Source organism: Cherax quadricarinatus, chromosome 74 (genome assembly GCF_038502225.1).
Source record: "Cherax quadricarinatus isolate ZL_2023a chromosome 74, ASM3850222v1, whole genome shotgun sequence".
NCBI lineage: Eukaryota > Metazoa > Arthropoda > Malacostraca > Decapoda > Parastacidae > Cherax > Cherax quadricarinatus.
In genome coordinates this window covers 19,237,449-19,257,603 of record NC_091365.1, presented here as the reverse complement: position 1 = coordinate 19,257,603, position 20,155 = coordinate 19,237,449, and the positions used below count along the sequence as shown (strand labels likewise).

Genomic DNA, 20,155 nt, shown 5'->3' with positions numbered 1-20,155 from the left:
TCCATCAAATCTGGAGAAAATCTTCTATACCAAATATTATTGGCAAGAATACACCAGTCAGCTCCTCATTTCTAGTCTTTTAACTCACGCCAAATTCAGTTATCCTATTTCCAATTATTCCTAATGATCAGGGCCAGGTTGATCAGGCCCTGATCCACCATGAGGCCTGGTCACAGACCGGGCAGCGGGGGCGTTGACCCCCGGAACTCTCTCCAAGTATACTCCAGGTAATCAACTACTAAATTATCCTTCTATATTGCAATTAATCAAGTGACCAAGATCACCCTATAACCCAGTATTCCTCGTTTATGAATTCATAAACACACAAAAATGACTCGCTAAATCGTACACGCAAAAATCGATGCTTTTACCTGCTAGATAAAATCGTAATGTCAATGTTTGTAAGTTCTTCCGCATTCTTTTTTATAAGTGTATTCAAGAGGTGTTTAATAACTGCGTGATGTGAATTGCAGTATAAAATTATGTTTGTGATTATCCTAATATGCGATTTATATGTCCTAAATCATATTAAAATTAAAATATATATATATTACACCGTCATATTTCGAGAACTAGACGTACTGGGGAAAATAAGCACAGATTTGCAATTTGCTCTTAAAATAGTCCTGAGAAATATATTTAAATATTTGATGAGAAAATAAATTTTAAGTTTCTGAACAGTGGTTATGAACAGAATTCATAAAAAGTAATTGGGTGTAATATGAACGTTCCAGTTTTTCACACTCTGAAAAATCAATTTATACTCATTTTTTGTCTTCTTAATCCCAACTTCTAATCTAAACTTACAAGTAAATAAGAAAACTTCATCACTAGTTGGTAACACAAATTTTCTTTACAACAAATTATGTTGTGATTAATTTGATTTACATATTGATCATCAGGTCCGCATATAAGAGAAGTGTTGAGCTTTTTTATGGACCACTACGACTGTTGTTGAGGGATGCTTCTAAAATTAGACTACTGAGCTATGCAATAAAAAGGTATTAATTTTTTTAACCGCACAATTGGTAAACAAATGTTCCCTACTCCCAGTTTAGTGTCTAGGCTATGTTGTTAACACCAGACGAAGCACAAGAGAACAATACCAACTGACCTGAGAGTAACGGGCGAGTGACAACCAAGCTCGCTGACGCTTGCTATTATTATCTTATAGATGAGCTCAGTACGGGAACTGTCCCAGCTGTTCCATACTATCTACCTCTCTCTCTCTCTCTCACTCGCTACATTCCCTCATGGAAACACCAGCTCCTCCACTTCATGCCTTCCCTTCTCACTCACTAACCCTACTCCAATCTTGATGATACCAGGTGATAAACTTTATCACCCCCCATCCTTACCCTCCTGAGAGGCCACACCGAAGGGTGTTACACCCATCGTCTCCGACAGTAACATAAGAGTACTGGAAAATACTTGATGTGTTTAGATGAAGCTAAGCGACCCACGATGAAATAAAGCATACAGAAAAGATATACGCTGGTTGAAGGATGGAACCAAAACGTCTTCATGAGACAAGTCTTCACATTATGCACTCCAGACGTGTTAGCCGAAAGGCATTTTATGTTTAAAATTTCAGCATGAGCGTCTTCCTGTCACTTCTGCTGAGGCCAAATATTCCCACTGGGCATATTTTTAAATTCACCAGTGATTAGGCAATGAAACGAATGAAACAGGCTGGGATTAGTATCCTCGGGATGGTATGTGAGTTCTTTCGATTGAACATTAAAATGGTATAAAATACCGACAGGTTGTTAGGTAAGACACATATGCAACAGTTAGGTATCTTTATTTCGAAACGTTTCGCCTACACAGTAGGCTTCTTCAGTCGAGTACAGAAAAGTTGACAGAAGCAGAAGATACTTGAAGACGATGTAATCAGTCCATCACCCTTGAAGTTTTGAGGTGGTCAGTCCCTCAGTCTGGTGAAGAGTATTGTTTCATAGTCTGAAACAATATGGAGTTGAAGTGACAGGATGAAGCCTTATATAACGCCAGGAGGTGAGATGTAGGCCACTAGTAGAGGTAAGAATGTAGTCGTTGGAAGGTCAGGTCCCTCTCAAATCCAGCCATTCTCACTAAACCCATTCTCGCTAAACCCGTAGGATTATACAGCGAATGTGGTGGGGGGTTATGGAAGGTATTCAGGCTCAATTCAAGAGACTGGAGCACAGATCTAATTCCCTAGATCAAAAGCCCCTCACCAGCGTTAAGGAACCTCCCTTGAGGGGTGAGCTCTGTCTAGACCAACAGCACCTGAAAAGTTTTTACGTATGACCAATTGTGGGTCTAAGACTGGCTGTTCTAAAAGATAGTAGAACCACAAAGGTTTTTTCTTGCACATCTATGTGGGCATTCTCTTTCCAATGGTTTTTTAATAAGCCAGGTATCCGAGTCTTCCATCTAGACACACAACTGAAAATTTTCTCATCCTCATAATTTTCACCTCTAAGAGAATCAGTTTTGACTAGTCATTAGTAAAATAGCACCGTCATATGATTTATAAAACGTGTAGCATGCCCCACGCATTTTATTGTGCCTTGTGTGATGTCATGAATAATATATCAACCATGCAATACGTTGAGTAAAATAGAATTAAAAACTAAATATCTGTAATGTAATAGGATCCCTCGTGTAGTATCAGTCACACTATTATGTGACTTACTAAAAACATTTTCTTGTCTCTTAGTTTATTTTATAAGACTCAGAGCAGGTTTTATGGTTACCCGAAGAGTTGTGGAATACTTTGGGTTGATGTTAATTAGGACACATACTAGTGGATCAGTCGACTTCACGATATTTCAAAACATGATCGTAAGCTCTGAGGACGTGTAAATTCGACATCTGAACCTCAATAACAGCTAAATATGACAGAGTCAGCTTCTTTGGCAAATAAAATTGCGACAGTGTTGGATTTATGTTAATAAGGGTACCTCTTATTTTATTTCTGAAGGTTTTATTGATTTTCTCATGGTGAAATACATGACTATAGACACAAAGAACTTTTTTGTATTCTATATCATAAAGGAGTTATGGCCACAGAATGGCCGCAAGGTGGCCATCTTGATAAATCATGAAAAAGAAATTGGCACAGCTGAAACTCTTGGAGTTTCTCACCATTAAACTCAGTGCACAGCCAAGTAACTTTAAACAAAAGAAAATCAGCTATTTTAATCATATTTCCACCCACTGTTGTCGCACTGTATGATTAAACTAACTTGACAATCACTGACTTTAGTTCCTCTCTTGAGAGTCATTGTTTCCTACCTAAATTCTTTTTTACCTACGTGTTATTTTTTTTTTAAAGTCTGTGAAATTTTATTTCGTGTGTTCTTTGCTTTCATAGATTAACTTAAGAATTCAGTATTTATTTTCATATATTACCAAAAAACAGACTCGCGGCATTATTGCTATGTATGGTATACTTAAATTGGAGACGATATTTATATAACGAATTATATTAGCTATAAAAATTATTCAACAAAAATTATTTAAAGATAATGAAGTAGACAGTGAGTCCCAGAAATTATTTTTACTGAAGACTTTGATTATATCATTGAATATTTTTTTTGTTTTTTAACTTTCGTCCACCGAATAATTTCATTGACTTTATCATATATTCAGATTTTGTTCATAACCGAAAAACTGGAAATGAAACTATCTCTCTCCGTCCGTCTGGATTCATTTTATCAGTACTGGAACACCAACTGTATCCTCTCCGACCTGTGAGTTAGTTGTTAATAGTTCCGGTCACAATATTGTGACTTATTCTTCAGACTTTGTGCTCATTATGTTGTATGTAATTACATGTATTTTGAAGTATTATATTGCTTGCGCCTTCATGATATTTCAGAAGTGTTTACGAAGCCATGAATTCCAACCAAAAACCTCGACTAGCCGGGTACGAATTATAGAATCCATTATTCAATGTGCCTCATGGCTGTCCTGTCGTACAATGGACATAACATCTGAAACCTGTTTTCTACATCTGCCAGCATTATAATTTTCCATTTGGTCAGCGTTATTCCGTTTTAAACACAGTAGGCTAGGTTTATGACGCTTCTCCCTCCAGTTTTAATCTCATTGATCGGTGGCCTACCTGGAGGGAGATTTCGGGGCTCAACGCCCCCGCGGCGCGGTACATGAACAGGCCTCACACGGGATCAGAGCCTGATCAACCAGGCTGTTACTTCCGACCGTATGCAAACCTAAATACGATTCACAGTCCGGTTGGTCAAGTACTGACTTCGGTTATCTGTCCAGCTCCGTTTTGAAAACAACCAGGGGTATATTGGGAATCACCTTTATATATGCTGGGAGGTAGCTGGATAATCTTGGGCTCCTGACACTTTGTGTTTTCTCTTAGTGTAATCATGGCACATCTGCCTTTTCATACGGGGTACGTTGCACCGCTTTCAGTGTCTCTTGCTTTCGTAGGGAATGATTTCGTCTAGGATTTTCAAGGTGTATATTATGATATATCTTTCTCGACTGCCTTTCAAAGAGTTCAGGTCAAGGGACTTCAAATGGTCACAGAAAAAAGTGTTTGCCTGTAGGGAAGGTTCTCTTCAAATTCTCAAGATCTGCAATTTCGCCTGCCTTGAAAGAGGTGATTAGTATACAGCTGTATTCCAGCCTAGAGAGAACGAGAGCCTTAAAGAGGATCATCATTGGCTTGGTAACCCTTAGGATAGATAAAAAGAACTTTCACATCATTTACCTACCAAATGTGATGTATTAGTATTGCTGGTACATAGTAGCTACTGTTGGTGATTTGACAACACAACATAGCCAGTGAGCTGAGAAGTGAAGCAGGTGTCATTAGTGAGAGATATGGGGAAGGGTGTGGTTGAGACCAGTGGCCAGGGTGTGGTTGACACCAGGGGCCAGGGTGTCGTTGACACCAGGGGCCAGGATGTGGTTGAGACCAGGGGCCAGGGTATGGTAGAGACCAGGGGCCAGGGTGCGGTAGACACAGCCAGGGTGTTTACCTGGAGTTTACCTGGAGAGAGTTTCGGGGGTCAACGCCCCCGCGGCCCGGTCTGTGACCAGGCCTCCTGGTGGATCAGCGCCTGATCAACCATGCTGTTGCTGCTGGCTGCACGCAAACCAACGTACGAGCCACAGCCCGGCTGATCAGGAACTGACTTTAGGTGCTTGTCCAGTGCCAGCTTGAAGACTGCCAGGGGTCTGTTGGTAATCCCCCTTATGTGTGCTGGGAGGCAGTTGAACAGTCTCGGGCCCCTGACACTTAATGTATGGTCTCTTAACGTGCTAGTGACACCCCTGCTTTTCATTGGGGGGATGGTGCATCGTCTGCCAAGTTTTTTGCTTTCGTAGTGAGTGATTTTCGTGTGCAAGTTCGGTACTAGTCCCTCTAGGATTTTCCAGGTGTATATAATCATGTATCTCTCCCTCCTGCGTTCCAGGGAATACAGGTTTAGAAACCTCAAGCGCTCCCAGTAATTGAGGTGTTTTATCTCCGTTATGCGCGCCGTGAAAGTTCTCTGTACATTTTCTAGGTCGGCAATTTCACCTGCCTTGAAAGGTGCTGTTAGAGTGCAGCAATATTCCAGCCTAGATAGAACAAGTGACCTGAAGAGTGTCATCATGGGCTTGGCCTCCCTAGTTTTGAAGGTTCTCATTATGCATCCTGTCATTTTTCTAGCAGATGCGATTGATACAATGTTATGGTCCTTGAAGGTGAGATCCTCCGACATAATCACTCCCAGGTCTTTGACGTTGGTGTTTCGCTCTATTTTGTGGCCAGAATTTGTTTTGTACTCTGATGAAGATTTAATTTCCTCATGTTTACCATATCTGAGTAATTGAAATTTCTCATCGTTGAACTTCATATTGTTTTCTGCAGCCCACTGAAAGATTTGGTTGATGTCCGCCTGGAGCCTTGCAGTGTCTGCAATGGAAGACACTGTCATGCAGATTCGGGTGTCATCTGCAAAGGAAGACACGGTGCTGTGGCTGACATCCTTGTCTATGTCGGATATGAGGATGAGGAACAAGATGGGAGCTAGTACTGTGCCTTGTGGAACAGAGCTTTTCACCGTAGCTGCCTCGGACTTTACTCTGTTGACGACTACTCTCTGTGTTCTGTTAGTGAGGAAATTATAGATCCATCGACCGACTTTTCCTGTTATTCCTTTAGCGCGCATTTTGTGCGCTATTACGCCATGGTCACACTTGTCGAAGGCTTTTGCAAAGTCTGTATATATTACATCTGCATTCTTTTTGTCTTCTAGTGCATTTAGGACCTTGTCGTAGTGATCCAGTAGTTGAGACAGACAGGAGCGACCTGTTCTAAACCCATGTTGCCCTGGGTTGTGTAACTGATGGGTTTCTAGATGGGTGGTGATCTTGCTTCTTAGTAGAGACCATTAGCCAGGGTGTGGTAGAGACCAGGGGCCACGGTGTGGTAGAGACCAGGGCCAGGGTGTGGTAGAGGCTAGGGCCAGTGTGTGGTAGAGACACAGCTAGGGTGTGGTAGAGACTTTGGGCCAGGGTATGGTAGAAAGACAGGGCCACGGTGTTGTGGAGACACCGAGCCAGGGCACTGTGGAGACACAGGGCCAGGGTGTGGTGGAGACACCGAGGCAGGGTACTGTGGAGACGCAGGGGTCAGGGTGTGATAGAGACAGATCGAACTTAAAACAGTACTGAACCCTCAATACAATTCACCTTAGAAGAAGATTCCAGCATCTCTCCTCCTTCTTGATATCCTCTTCCACAAAGCTGCAGTTTCCATTTTCTTTTTCGAGCTTATCCTAAACTAATAAATCCACTCATGACGAAATTTTTCATTCAATAAATGTTCATTAGAGTTTATGATGCTACTCGTGGAGAAATGTTTCACATAATAAATGGTCTGATACATTATTGGTCACACAAAGAAATGCCCCACTCAGAACTCTTGTGAGGAGGAAGACAGATATAAATATAGAATATATAATTAGGATGCTGCTGATATTTAACTAATATATATTTCCCTTTTTGCTTCCATGGATAATGTTCTTTGTCTCCACAGACTCCACAGTGCACCGCTCAGCTTTTTCCCTCATCAATTCCATGATTCACCTCATCTTTCATAGAACCACCTGCTGACACGTCCACTCCCAGATATCTGAATACTTTCACTTCGCCCATACTCCCTCTAATCTGATATCCAGTCTTTCATTACCTATTTTTTTTATTATACTCATCACCTTACTATTTCCTATGTTTACTTTTAATTTCCTTCTTTTTCATACCATACCAAACTCATCCATTAACCAAAAACACAGTGTCATCAGCAAAGAGCAACTGAGACAACTCCCATCTATGTTAGATTCTTTATCTCTTAACTCCAAACCTCTTGCCAAAACCCGAGTATTAACTTCTCTTACAACGCTATCTATAAATATATTGAAGAAATCGTAATGACACGATTGCAAACAAACCATACCCCGGCCGGGATTGAACCCGCGGTCAGAGAGTCTCAAAACTCCAGACCGTCGTGTTAGCCACTAGACCAGCTAGCCACAATAAGATTCGTCCAACAAGGTATATTTCTACACCATAGGAAGGTTAGCACAGGCACCACTGTGACCACAAATGCAAGTTTTTACAGACGAATCTCCAGCTAGCGTGGCCGTGACGAACTATAGCTCAAGTCCCCTCACTGCCGTCAACATGACTCACGAAATCGTAATGACACGGGGTATGGTTTGTTTGCAATCGTGTCATTACGATTTCGTGAGTCATGTTGACGGCAGTGAGGAGACTTGAGCTAGAGTTCGTCACGGCCACGCTAGCTGGAGATTCGTCTGTAAAAACTTGCATTTGTGGTCACAGTGGTGCCTGTGCTAACCTTCCTATGGTGTAGAAATATACCTAGTTGGACGAATCTTATTGTGGCTAGCTGGTCTAGTGGCTAACGACGGGCTGGAGTTTTGAGACTCTATGACCGCGGGTTCAATCCCGGCCGGGGTATGGTTTATATTGAAGAACCATGGTGACATGGCCATGGTTGTTCAATAATCCCTGTCGAAGGGCTACTTTTACTGGAAAATAATCTCCCTCTTTCCTACAAAACTAATCTTAGCTTCACTATACTCGTAAAAAACTTTTCACTGCTTTCATTAACCTACTTCCTATTCCATACATTTGCAACATCTGCCATATTGCACCCCCTTCCCCATCATGCGCCTTTTCCAAATTCATAAATGCCACAAAAACTTCTTTACCTTTATCTAAATACTATTCACCTATATGTTTCACTGTAAACACTTGGTCTACACACCCCCTACCCGAAGGCGTCGTTCCTCTGCTAACCGTCTTAATTCTTTCATTACTCTACCATACACTTTACTAGGCATACTCAATAGGCTTATTCCGCTATAATTCTTACACTCTCTTGTCCCCTTTACCTTCATACAAAGGAACTATGCATGCTCTCTGCCAATCCCTGGGTACCTTACCCTCTTCCATACCTTTATTAAATAAAAACACTAACGACTCCAAAACTATATCCCCACCTGCTTTTAACATTTCTGTCTTTATCCAATCAATCCCAGCTGTTTTACCCCCTTTCATTTTACCTACTGCCTCACGCACTTCCCCCACACTCACAAGTGGCCCTTTCTCACTTCTTCAAGATGTTATACCTCCCTATAAATGACAAAAAAAAAAGGCACAATACCGTGACTGGAACGATACACAAATAACCCGCACATAGAAGAGAGGAGCTTACGACGACGTTTAGGTCCGACTTGGACCATTTACAAAGTCACACTAACGAAAAGGACTAAGATTCATACAAGGAAAGTTCTGTATAAGGGAGGATTCAACCAGACGGCGACTGTTAAAGTTGGAAGTAGGGAAAACAGTTTTAGCAGAGGACCAGTCAATAGGATGGCTGTGATCTCTGACATGACAGAAGAGAGCATTGTTAGCGTCGGCAAGCCTAACACTAGTTTTGTGCTCCCTAAGTCTGTCAGAAAGAGATCGGCCAGTTTCTCCAAAGTATTGAAGAGGACAGGAGGAACAAGAAATAGAGTAGACACCAGGAGCATCTGTAGAGGGAGGAGAGGTATGAACGAGATTAGTGCGAAGAGTGTTAGTCTGGCGGAAAGTAAGTTTGATGTCTAAGGAACGGAGAGAGTTGTTGAGATTAGAAAGACCGGAAATGTAGGGAAGGCAGAGGACAGAAGAGTTCCCAGGAGTAGAGAGTTTGGGAGAGATGAAATTACGTTTAGCACGTAATGGGAAGGGTAGCCAAGGGGAAAATGAATTATGAAGAGTGGAAATTTCCGATTGAAGGAACTGAGGATCACAAATGCGGAGAGCACAGAGAAAGAGGGAGATAACACTTCTGTTGACAGAGGAAGCACGATAAGAAAAGTAGTGAACGTACATGCCCCTGTACATAGGCTTGTGGTACACAGAAAAGGCAAAACCTGTATCTGAGCGGTGGATATGAACATCAAGGAAAGGAAGCAAAGAATTAGATTCCCATTCAGCTTTAAACTTAATGGAAGTGGCAAGATTATTAACATCATCAAAAAATGGTTGGAAAAGACAAGAGTCATGAGGCCAAGGAGCTGTCATCCTTCTTCTGATGACCAGAGCTTTGGTAAGATGGGTAAGGAAGAAGGATGGGTAAGGATGGAAATATTGGAAAAGGGTGGGAGGGGGGGGGAGAGGTAGGATATAAAAGGTAAGTGGCCCAACCACTTTGGTGCAAATTAAAAAGTGTATGTGAATTAATAAGATATTCTTTAAGAGGTATAATACTAACCCATCAGAGTCACATAGATATAATAGGTATATAACTACATGACTCTGAATTGGTAGTAGTTATACAAGGTGCAATTGCTTTTTTTTTTTTTTTTTTTTTTTTTTTCGCAATTGCACAACGGATATTTATACAACAAGAAAGGCAATAATTTTCTGGCCGGATTTAAGCTCGTGACAATAGCTTCTTAATGGTGGTGTCCAACAATAGTCAATAGCATAATTTTACATTAGAAAGTTATTTAAGATGTCTCCCTAATTGGGGGCGATGATTTTCTCAGTATACATAGAAGGGTTCTGGTGGTATCCAATCTTCTTCGTCAGGTAAGTTACTCAAAATCATGGGTCGAGGGTAATCATCTTTATGAATAAAACGACGAACCCTCTGTGGGAGTCATTCTTTGAGTCCTGTGAGGCGGAGTATTGATGGTGTAATCGGTGGTATTTATCACTTGTATAGGATGTTCTCTATCTGGCATGTATAGTTCTTGCATTGTATAAAGTTGTTTCTTTTTTAGAGTGTCAATGCGTACATTTATGGCAGTAATGTCTTGTTGTGTGTGTGTAAATCTGCCATTTTAACTCTGTCTCTCCTCCTGGTATCGGTAATAAAGCGAAGAGCTCTATTCTGGACCCTTTGTAACCGTAGCATGTTGGTCTTTGTTGTTAATGACATTGGGACACAAGGGTATTCAAGTATAGGTCTTATTATCATTTTATACAGATGTTTTTTGACATGTTGAGGGGCTTGATTGAATCGAAAGAGTCTGCTAAGACCGGCTTTGGCTGTGTTGATCTTTTTAGTTACATGAGATGTTGAGTGGAGCAGCCTGTCTATTTCATATCCCAAGATCTTGTTAGGGTTTCTAATGGCTACAGGTGTACCTCTGATGGAGATACCTCCTTTATCTTCGATGGTTGATGCAAAACATCCTATCGTGCTAACAAGGACCTTGTCAGGATTAGTCGTAATTCTCCATTTCTTCTCCCAATTAGATGTTCGACGAAGTTCAATATTCATTTTTTCTATGACTCTCTCATACTTGTATTTTCCTGTTACTGGAGTTGATGAGACGACATGAATAACATCATCTGCAAACTGTGTCACAATTGTGTCATTAAACTCTGGTTGAGGAAGGTCATTCACATAAATGTTAAACAGAAGTGGACTGAGACAAGAACCTTGTGGGACACCAGCCGTCGGTATAAAAGGTTCTGTCGACTTGCCATGAAAAGTGGGAATGATTTTTCTTTGAGTTAAGAAATTATAAATTACTCTGAGAAAAGTCCAGTTATGGTCTGGTAGGTCAATGAGTTTGTATATAAGGACATCATGCCATAAGCTATCAAAAGCTTTATGAACATCTCTGGTGGCAATTAAGGCAAGATTGCCCTGCTGTTTTAGACTTGCTACAGTGTCAAAAATAACATTTATTGCATGATTGGTACCTCTATGTGTTCTAAAGCCAAATTGTTTTTCAGTAAACAAGTGATTAAACTCCATATAGTAATTCAATCTGTTGGAAATGACTTTCTCAAGAACTTTTCCAGTGACTTCAAGTAAAGATATAGGTCTATAGTTCCCAGGTTGGTGGATGTCTTTATTGGGCTTAGCAAGAAAGATCATTCTAGCAGTCTTAAAAACAACTGGAAAATGTCCTGAGGCCAAGATGGCATTAAAGATATTTACCAAGGACTGTTTGCAATTTCTAGGTAGGTACTTTATTTGTTTCATTGTTATTCCAGAGAGGCCAGGGGCTCTATTTCTCATTCTTCCAGAGCTGTCATCCACATAGCGGAGCCAGAGTGAAGGTGCACATCGATAGTAGGAAGAACAGTCTCGAAGTATTCCATGCAAAGACTACATATACCCTTCCTGCTCTCCTTTTCGTTAGTGTGACTTTGTAAATGGTCCAAGTCGAACCGAAACGTCGCCGTAATCTCCTCTCTTCTATGTGCGGGTTATTTGTATACCTCCCTATTTTCATCAACATTTAACAGTTGCTCAAAATATTCCCTCCATCTTCCCGATAATAACTCTCCTCTCCTATTTCAACTGTCAAATCCATTCGTTTCCTAGGCTTTCTCAACTTGTTAATCTCACTCCAAAACTTTTTCTTTTGTATTTGAATAAATTCAAATTATAATAATATGATATATTTATTTCTACTTGTACAAGGTATACAGTCCTAGCTGACATCAATGACATACTATTATATAGAAAGCCGCTTGCATGCAGAGCATTTCGGGCAGATTAGATCAATTTTGTTCCAGGATGCGACCCACACCAGTCGACTAACATCCGGGTACCCACTTTACTGATGGGTGAAAAGGGACAACTGGTGTAAGGAAAAACGCCCAATGTTTCAACCCTTGCCGGGAATCAAACCCGGAAACTCACCGTGTGAAGCGAGAGTTTTTTCCGCCAGGCCCGTGGCCTAATAACAATCATTCAATATGTTTTGGTAAAAGAAAAATATTCTGGTTATTAATCTGAAGAATTCGTAATTCAGGATAACTCCAGAAAGCTAATAGATGTGGTTTATTTCTATTAGGACCTCTTGAAGAAGGTCAATGATGCCCCTGCAAACATTATGTATCTCTGTAATCTGTAAATACCGTTGTAACTTGCCATGATTGTGACCAGATCTACCTGGAGTTCATTACCTTTGTAACTTGTCCATCTATCAAAACTTTGGGGTCCAGTCCCTGGACTGATTATGTACCTCTGTAATCATTTGACTACCACCCACAGGATGGGTATGGGGTACATAATAAATATATTAAACTAAAAAAAAAACTGCAAAAAGCGGTTCCTGGCACAACCTACAGCTATTTGCAATGGTTGTCTGGTTGTCCCACCAAGGAGGAACAAGTTCCTAGCAACATCTGTTATTAGGGCAATAGATGCCTTCCCTAGAGATGATTATTAATTTCTGATATATATTCATTGTCTTCTATTTTTCATTGTTTTTCAGTGATTATTCATAATTTTACTAGTCATTCTAAAATTTATTCCTTTTTTGTGTTCCTGCAACTCCAACAGATTAATAATTGATTTTCAGAGTGAAATCTATTATAATTTAATATTCTTCATAATATATATATATATATATATATATATATATATATATATATATATATATATATATATATATATATATATATATATATATATATATATATATAGCTGCCAGCCACAGGGAGACTCAGAAGATCCGCAAATATGAAGACCTCTCCCCTTGCTATAACTTTATTCCAATAGGGTCAGAGACCCTTGGAGCATGGGGCAAGTGTGTTCTAAAGTTCCTCAAAGAGCTAGGTGAAAAGCTCATCATAGAAACCAAGGACCACAGGGCGACCAGCTTCCTCTTTCAGAGACTCAGTGTTGCGATCCAGAGAGGAAATGCCTGCAGCATTCTGGGCACGCGGCCCACCGTCGGGGAGCTGGACGAAGTATTCGAGATGTAGCTCTGAGTTACCTATGTTGTTTTACTTTGTATCATATTTTTGTGAATGTTTTGTCAATGTATTTTGTCCTTAAATAATATATATATATATATATATATATATATATATATATATATATAGGGGTGGTAGGAGAAAATTCTCAAACGGCTTCAGGGAGAATCTTGAGTTTTCCCTGAAGCAAGTTTATTCTTTTCTCTGAGGATGAGGGTCCCTATAACAGTTCTAGAGGTGGTACCTCCCTATATATATATATATATACATATATATATATATATATATATATATATATATATATATATATATATATATATATATATATATATATATATATATATATAGTAGGATTGCTGATGAGGAAGGAAGTTTTAGAGTGGGTGGGTCATAATTCTTGTATTCTGCTTATCTTGTCTTTATCATCTATTATTCCATATTTTATATAATTTGTTTTGTGTGTCATTTTTACATAATTTCTTATCTACCACATTTATTTTTTATAATGTAATATTATCGATAAGGTAACAAAAGGACCACGATGGAAATAAGTCACTCTCACTTTTTTTGGATAAATCTACTTAAAACCTTATTTTTTTAAAGGGTGGACCGGTAAGCCAGCGGAAGGCCTTGGTCAGATGACCAAAAACTCCAACAGCGGATCATCATCTGAGACCCGCGTCAGGAAGCACTTGTCCAGTTTCCTGACGAACCTTACCTAACCTAACCTGACTTTTCTGGGTTATCCTAGGTTCTCTACACATATGCTGCTATGTAGGATAATCTATGTAACTGTATTTGCATATACCTAAATAAACTTACTTGGATCATCGGAATGTGACATAAAACAGTCAGCTAACACCTAGGTACCTACTCGTCTGACTTATTTTTGGGTTATCCTAGGTAATATACACATATGCTGTTATGTATGAAAATTTATGTATAACTGTATTTATGTGTACCTGTACCTGAATAAAAACTTACTTATATACTTACTTATTGCTGGGTCTTTCAGTTGTGAGTCAAATATGCTGTCACTTGAGCCAGGCGTCATCACAGGATGCTTTGAACACTAGGTATACAAGTTGCATAACTTACTTTTGAGCACTGGGTATAAATTAAACAAACGTGAGCACCAGGTTTATGTTGCACTTGGCTCAGAACTCTGAGTGAGGATGTGCTGTTTCCTCAGTATCAGCCTTCGCTTGTTATTGTTAGTATTTTCGTTTTCTTCGGTTGCTAACGCTAGGATAGACTTTGCAATACTTAATAATCTATCACTCAATTTTGGGGGCTCAGTCCCTGGACCCATTACATACCTCTGTAATCTGTAAATACCTTTGTAACTTGTCATGATTGTGACCAGACCTACCTGGAGTTCATTACCTTTGTAAATTGTGAGTTCATTACCTTTGTAAATTGTGAGTTCATTACCTTTGTAAATTGTGAGTTCATTACCTCTGTAACTTGCTCAGCTATCAAAACTTTGGAGTCCAGTCCCTGGACCAATTATGTACCTCTGTAATCTTTTGACTACCGCCCACAGGATGAGTATGGGGTGCATAATAAACATATTAAACTAACTAAAAAACTATCAAGCAAAACAGCTGGGAGAAAGTCTGCTGTCGTTGATGTTGGCGTTTATAGGGCTACTGACAGAGAAAGCCTGCTGTTGTTGTTGTTGGGTTTATAGGGCCACTGACAGATAAAGCCTGCTGTTGTTGTTGGGTTTATAGGGCCACTGACAGATAAAGCCTGCTGTTGTTGTTGTTGGGTTTATAGGGCCACTGACAGATAAAGCCTGCTGTTGTTGTTGTTGGGTTTATAGGGCCACTGACAGATAAAGCCTGCTGTTGTTGTTGTTGGGTTTATAGGGCCACTGACAGATAAAGCCTGCTGTTGTTGTTGTTGGGTTTATAGGGCCACTGACAGATAAAGCCTGCTGTTGTTGTTGTTGGGTTTATAGGGCCACTGACAGATAAAGCCTGCTTATATAAATATGTAGCGGGGAATGGCATTAAATATTTCAGGGCTTTGGATGCCAGTTCTGGCTACTCATTTTCACATGCTGTCAAAAGTCTGAGGTGCCAGCGAGGTGTCAGCGAGGTGTCAGCGAGGTGTCGGTAAGATGTCACTGAGTTGTCAGCCAGGTGTCAGTGAGGTGTCAGCCAGCTGTCAGCCAGGTGTCAGTCAGGTGTCAGTGAGATGTCAGTGAGGTCTCAGCGAGGTGTCACACAAAAGTTCGACAAGACCATTTTCTTCATTTGTAGTTAAATCTTGAACATTTTTTATATCTACATGAAATGGATACCTAATCCACTTCTGACATCAGCAAGAGGAAAATAATCCTGAAACTGTTCTTCAAACCTTGCAAGTGCTGAATGAAAAGCTTTTTTATTCAATTTATCTTTATCAGACTTAATGTGAGTAATTATACATTTTACACTGTAGCCTCATGAAATTTTGGACTTGGCTTATAGACCCCTAGTATCACCATTGAGGACCCCCAGGGGGAGAACCGCTGCTCTATAGATAAGAGCGGTGCTATCTATATGCCTGCTGAGGCACGAAAGCCCTTAAACTGTCTTGTGCTTTATAGTGCTCCCCCCCCCAAAAAAAAAATGGTAAAAACGGACTACAAAATAACCTAAAATAGGTAATCAGTCCCTCAGCCTTGAGTCAATGTGATCAATCCATCAATCTTGAAAAGAATACAGCATATGTGCGAAGTGGCTTATATACTGTAGGCAGGAGAGGTGCATCAATCCTATGTGGTGTCACATTTGACGAATGTGGAAGTAGGTCATGCCCAAGGGTTAGGTGGTGGTGTCAAATGTGACACCACCTACGACTGCTGCACCTCTCCTGTCTAAAGTATATAAGCCACTTCTTCGCACATATGCTGTATTCTTTTCAAGACTGATGGACTGATCACATCGACTCAAGGTTGAGGAACTGATTACTTCAAACTCTTCCTGTTCTTCACCATTCTCCTCTGTATGGATTGATAAAGCCATTGTGTGGCAAAACTTTTCCTCATTGAAGATACCCAAATGTTGCACATGTGTTTAATATATCATCAAGGAGCATAAATAATAGGAGTCCTCAGGTTGTTCTTCGACTCTATATAGCTTTCGTAAGGCTTCATTTAGATTATGCTGCACAGTTCTGGTCACCGTAATACAGAATGGATATAAATGTACTGGAAAATATAAAAGAGGGTGACAAAGTTGATCCCATGTATCAGAAATTTTCCCTATGAGGATAGACTGAAGGCCCTAAATCTGCACACTCTAGAAAGGCGTAGAATTAGGGGGGATGTGATTGAGGTGTATAAATGGAAAGCAAGAATAAATAAAGGGGACGTAAATACCGTGCTAAAAATATCTAGCCAAGACAGGACTCGCAGCAATGGTTTTAAGTTGGAAAAATTCAGATTCAGGAAGGATATAGGAAAGCACTGGTTGAGAGTTTTGGATGAGTGGAACAAACTCACGAGTACCGTCATAGAAGCTAAGACGTTGTGTAGTTTTAAAAATAGGTTGGATAAATACATGAGTGGGTGTGAGTTGGACCTGACTAGCTTATCCTAATAGTCCGATGCCATGCTAGTACCTTAAGTGGATGTGACCTGACCTGATTAGGTGGGTCATTGGTTGAAGCCGGGAGGTGACTTGGACCTGTGTTGCATGGGCCAGCAGGCCTGCTGCAGTGTTCCTTCTTTCTTATGTTCTTATATAAGGTTTATAGATAGGGCGTTTTTCCTTAATCATAGGAGCTAGAGATAAAGGGTTTGCTTTCCTGGGGCTGGGATGGAGGATATTGTTAGCCATTTTTACTGCATCATAAATGATAAAGGAATTCTGTCTGCTGCCTCAGTGCTGGGGACAATGATGTCAGCAAGTGTAGAAGTTACAATCTGGTTTCCAGGTATAGGACAACAGTAGAATTAGGAAGAAGGGAGAACACCCTGTAATATGTGGCATTTTTCCAAGAAGAGGAGTAGGAAATGAATGGTTCTCTAGGACAATTGGTGTTAAGGTGCCCCATAGTCTGGTGACTAAAGCTCTCGCTTCACATGGTGATTGTCTGGGTTCGATTCCCGGCGAGGGTAGAAACATTGGGAGTGTTTCCTTACACTGGTTGTCTATGTTCCTCATCGGTAAAATGGGTACCTGGGTATTAGTCGACTGGTGTGGGTTGCATCCTGGGACAAAACTGACCTAATTTGTCCAAAATACAAGCGATTTTCTGTATAGTAGTATGTCAATGATGTCAGCTAGGCCTGTATACCTTTTACATGTACTTGTGGAATTAAAGGTATTATTATTATTATTATTATTATTATTATTATTATTATTATTATTATTATTATTATTATTAAATGCTGACTCGTCGAACACTAAGGATACAGCAGTACCAGTCACTGACAACTGGGACCACTTCTACAAGAGAAATGCCATCTGTGCCAGGAATGGTGCTCATTCATCTAGGGCTGGGGAGAGGGCATTAGCTAGCTCAGAGGGAGTTGTTAGGGCTTTAAACTGGAATAGTTAAGAGGTATTGGGTTTTTGTGGGAAAACATTGAAATAGTGGGCAGTGTGAATTGTCAGAGTAGCGATATTGTGAGTTTTAGGGATACCAATTGTAGGCAGAGATCAACGCCCCTGCAGCCTGGTCTGTGACCAAGCCTTGCAGTGGATCAGAGCCTGCTCAACCAGGTTGTTACTGCTGGATGGACATAAACCAGTGTACGAACCACAGCCCGGCTGGTCAAGTACTGACTTTAAGTGTCTGTCCAGATCTCTCTTGAAGACAATGAGGTGTGTATTGGTAATCCCCCTTATGTATGCTTGGAGTCAGTTGAACAGTCTTGGGCCCCCTGACACTTACTGTGTTGTCTCTTAGTGTACTCATGGTGCCTCTACTTTTCATTGGGGCACCATGAGTACACCACCTGCTGAGTCTTTTGATTTCATAGATAGTGATTTCCGTGTGCAAATTGGGGACTAGTCCCTTTGGATTTTTATGTATATTATCATGTATCTTTCTTGCCTGCATTCCAAGGAATAAGGGTTAAGGGACTTCAACCATTCCCAGTTACTTAGGTGCTTTATGGTACTTACACATGCAGTGAAAGTTCTCTGCTTATTCTCCGGGTCTACAACTTCACCTACCTTGAAAGGGGCTGTTAATGCATAGCAGTATTCCAGACTAGAAACAACAGGCAGTTTGAAGAGAATCATCATTGGCTAGACATCCCTAGTTTTGAATGTTCTCATTATCCATCTTCTCATTTTTCTAGCAGATGAGGTAGATACAGTGCTGTGATCTTTGAAAGTGAAATTCTCTCACATTATCACTCCCAGGTCTCTCACATTAGCTTTTTTCGCTCTGTTGTGTGGTTGGAATTTGTTTTAACTCCAACACGGCTTTTATTTCCTCCAGGTTTCCACTGCAGAGTAATTGTACCTTGTGGAACAGAGTTTTTCACTGTAGCCGCCTCTGACTTCACTCTGCTATTAATATTTGTGTTCGATTTGTTAGGAAGTTATAGATCCATCTAACAACTTTTCCTGTTATTCCTTTACCTTGTATTTTGTGTGCTACTACGGCATGATTGTACTTGTCAAAGGCTTTTGCACAGTATGTGTATACTACATCTGCATTTTGATTGTCCTCCAGTATGTCCACGACCATGTCACAGTGATCCAGTAGCTGTGAGAGGCACGAACGACCTTCTCTAAACCCATGTCGCCCTGGGTTGTGCAATTGATGGGTATCCAAGTGGTTGGCGATCTTACTTCTTAGAACCCTTTCAGAGATTTTTATGTGGTACGTTAGTGCTATCGGCCTGTAATTCTTTGCAATTGCTTTCTGCCACCCTTGTGGAGTGGGGCTATATATGTTGTTTTTAGTGACTGTGTCTATGCTCTCTCTCCACAGAATATTTAAGGCACGTGAAAGGGGTTTCTTGCAGTTCTTGATCAACACGGAGTTCCAAGAGTCTGGGCCTGGGCAGAGTGCATAAGTATGTTTTTCATTGCTTTTTTTAGATTATTGTGGTGTTAGGATTAAATCAGAAATTCTTGAATTAACCAGATTTTGAGCCTCGGTCATAAAAATTAATTTAGATTGTCCATCCTTAGTCTGATTAACGGCTCATTTCACATTTCTTTGTTGTCATCTGTGTAAGTCCCATCTGGATGTGGTTTTTGCCCTATATTTCGCATAAGAAAATGATTTTTTTTTTCAATTTCATTAATGGCTTAAAGTTCTGCGTTTTTGGCTCCTGTGTGATTCCTTAAGCTTAAGATGCAAAGTCCTCAAGCTCGGGAACGTAAATAATCCTAGAACTTATACACTAAATAATACAGAACTTAGCCATGCAGAATGTGAAAAGATCTTGGGAGTTATGAAAAAATAAAAGGGTACACTATGGTAACTGGAACAATACACAAATAACCCGTGCGGGTCATTTGTGTATTGGGACCCCTCAAGGAAGGTTCCTTGATGTTGGTGAGGGGCTCTTGATTTAGGGAATTAGATCTGTGCTCCAGTTCCCCGAATTAAGCCTGAATGCCTTCCACATCCCCCCCCCAGGCGCTGTATAATCCTCCGGGTTTAGCGCTTCCCCCTTGATTATAATAATAATAATGTGTATTGGGAGTTATGGCATTGCCTTATTAAGCAATGTCTGTGCATGTTAATAAGGCTAACAGATTACTGGGATTTTTATCAAGAAGTATAAGCAAAAGTAGTCCAGAGGTTAAACAGCAGCTATACACATCATTAGTAAGGCCTCACTTAGATTATGCAGCTCATTTCTGGTCTCCATACTATAGAATAGATATAAATTCATTGGAGAACATTTAGAAAAGAATGACAAAAT

The 20,155-nt window shown here is 40.3% G+C and overlaps 1 long non-coding RNA gene across 1 annotated transcript in view; it reads right to left on the bottom strand.

The window, feature by feature from the left end:
• Positions 1–14,483, bottom strand: part of LOC138854919 (uncharacterized) — a 29,755-nt gene extending 15,272 nt beyond the window's left edge. The window contains exon 1 of the long non-coding RNA XR_011394092.1: positions 14,260–14,483. This is a non-coding gene — a long non-coding RNA (uncharacterized lncRNA). The remainder of the gene's footprint in view (positions 1–14,259) is intronic.
• Positions 14,484–20,155: the final 5,672 nt, after the last annotated feature.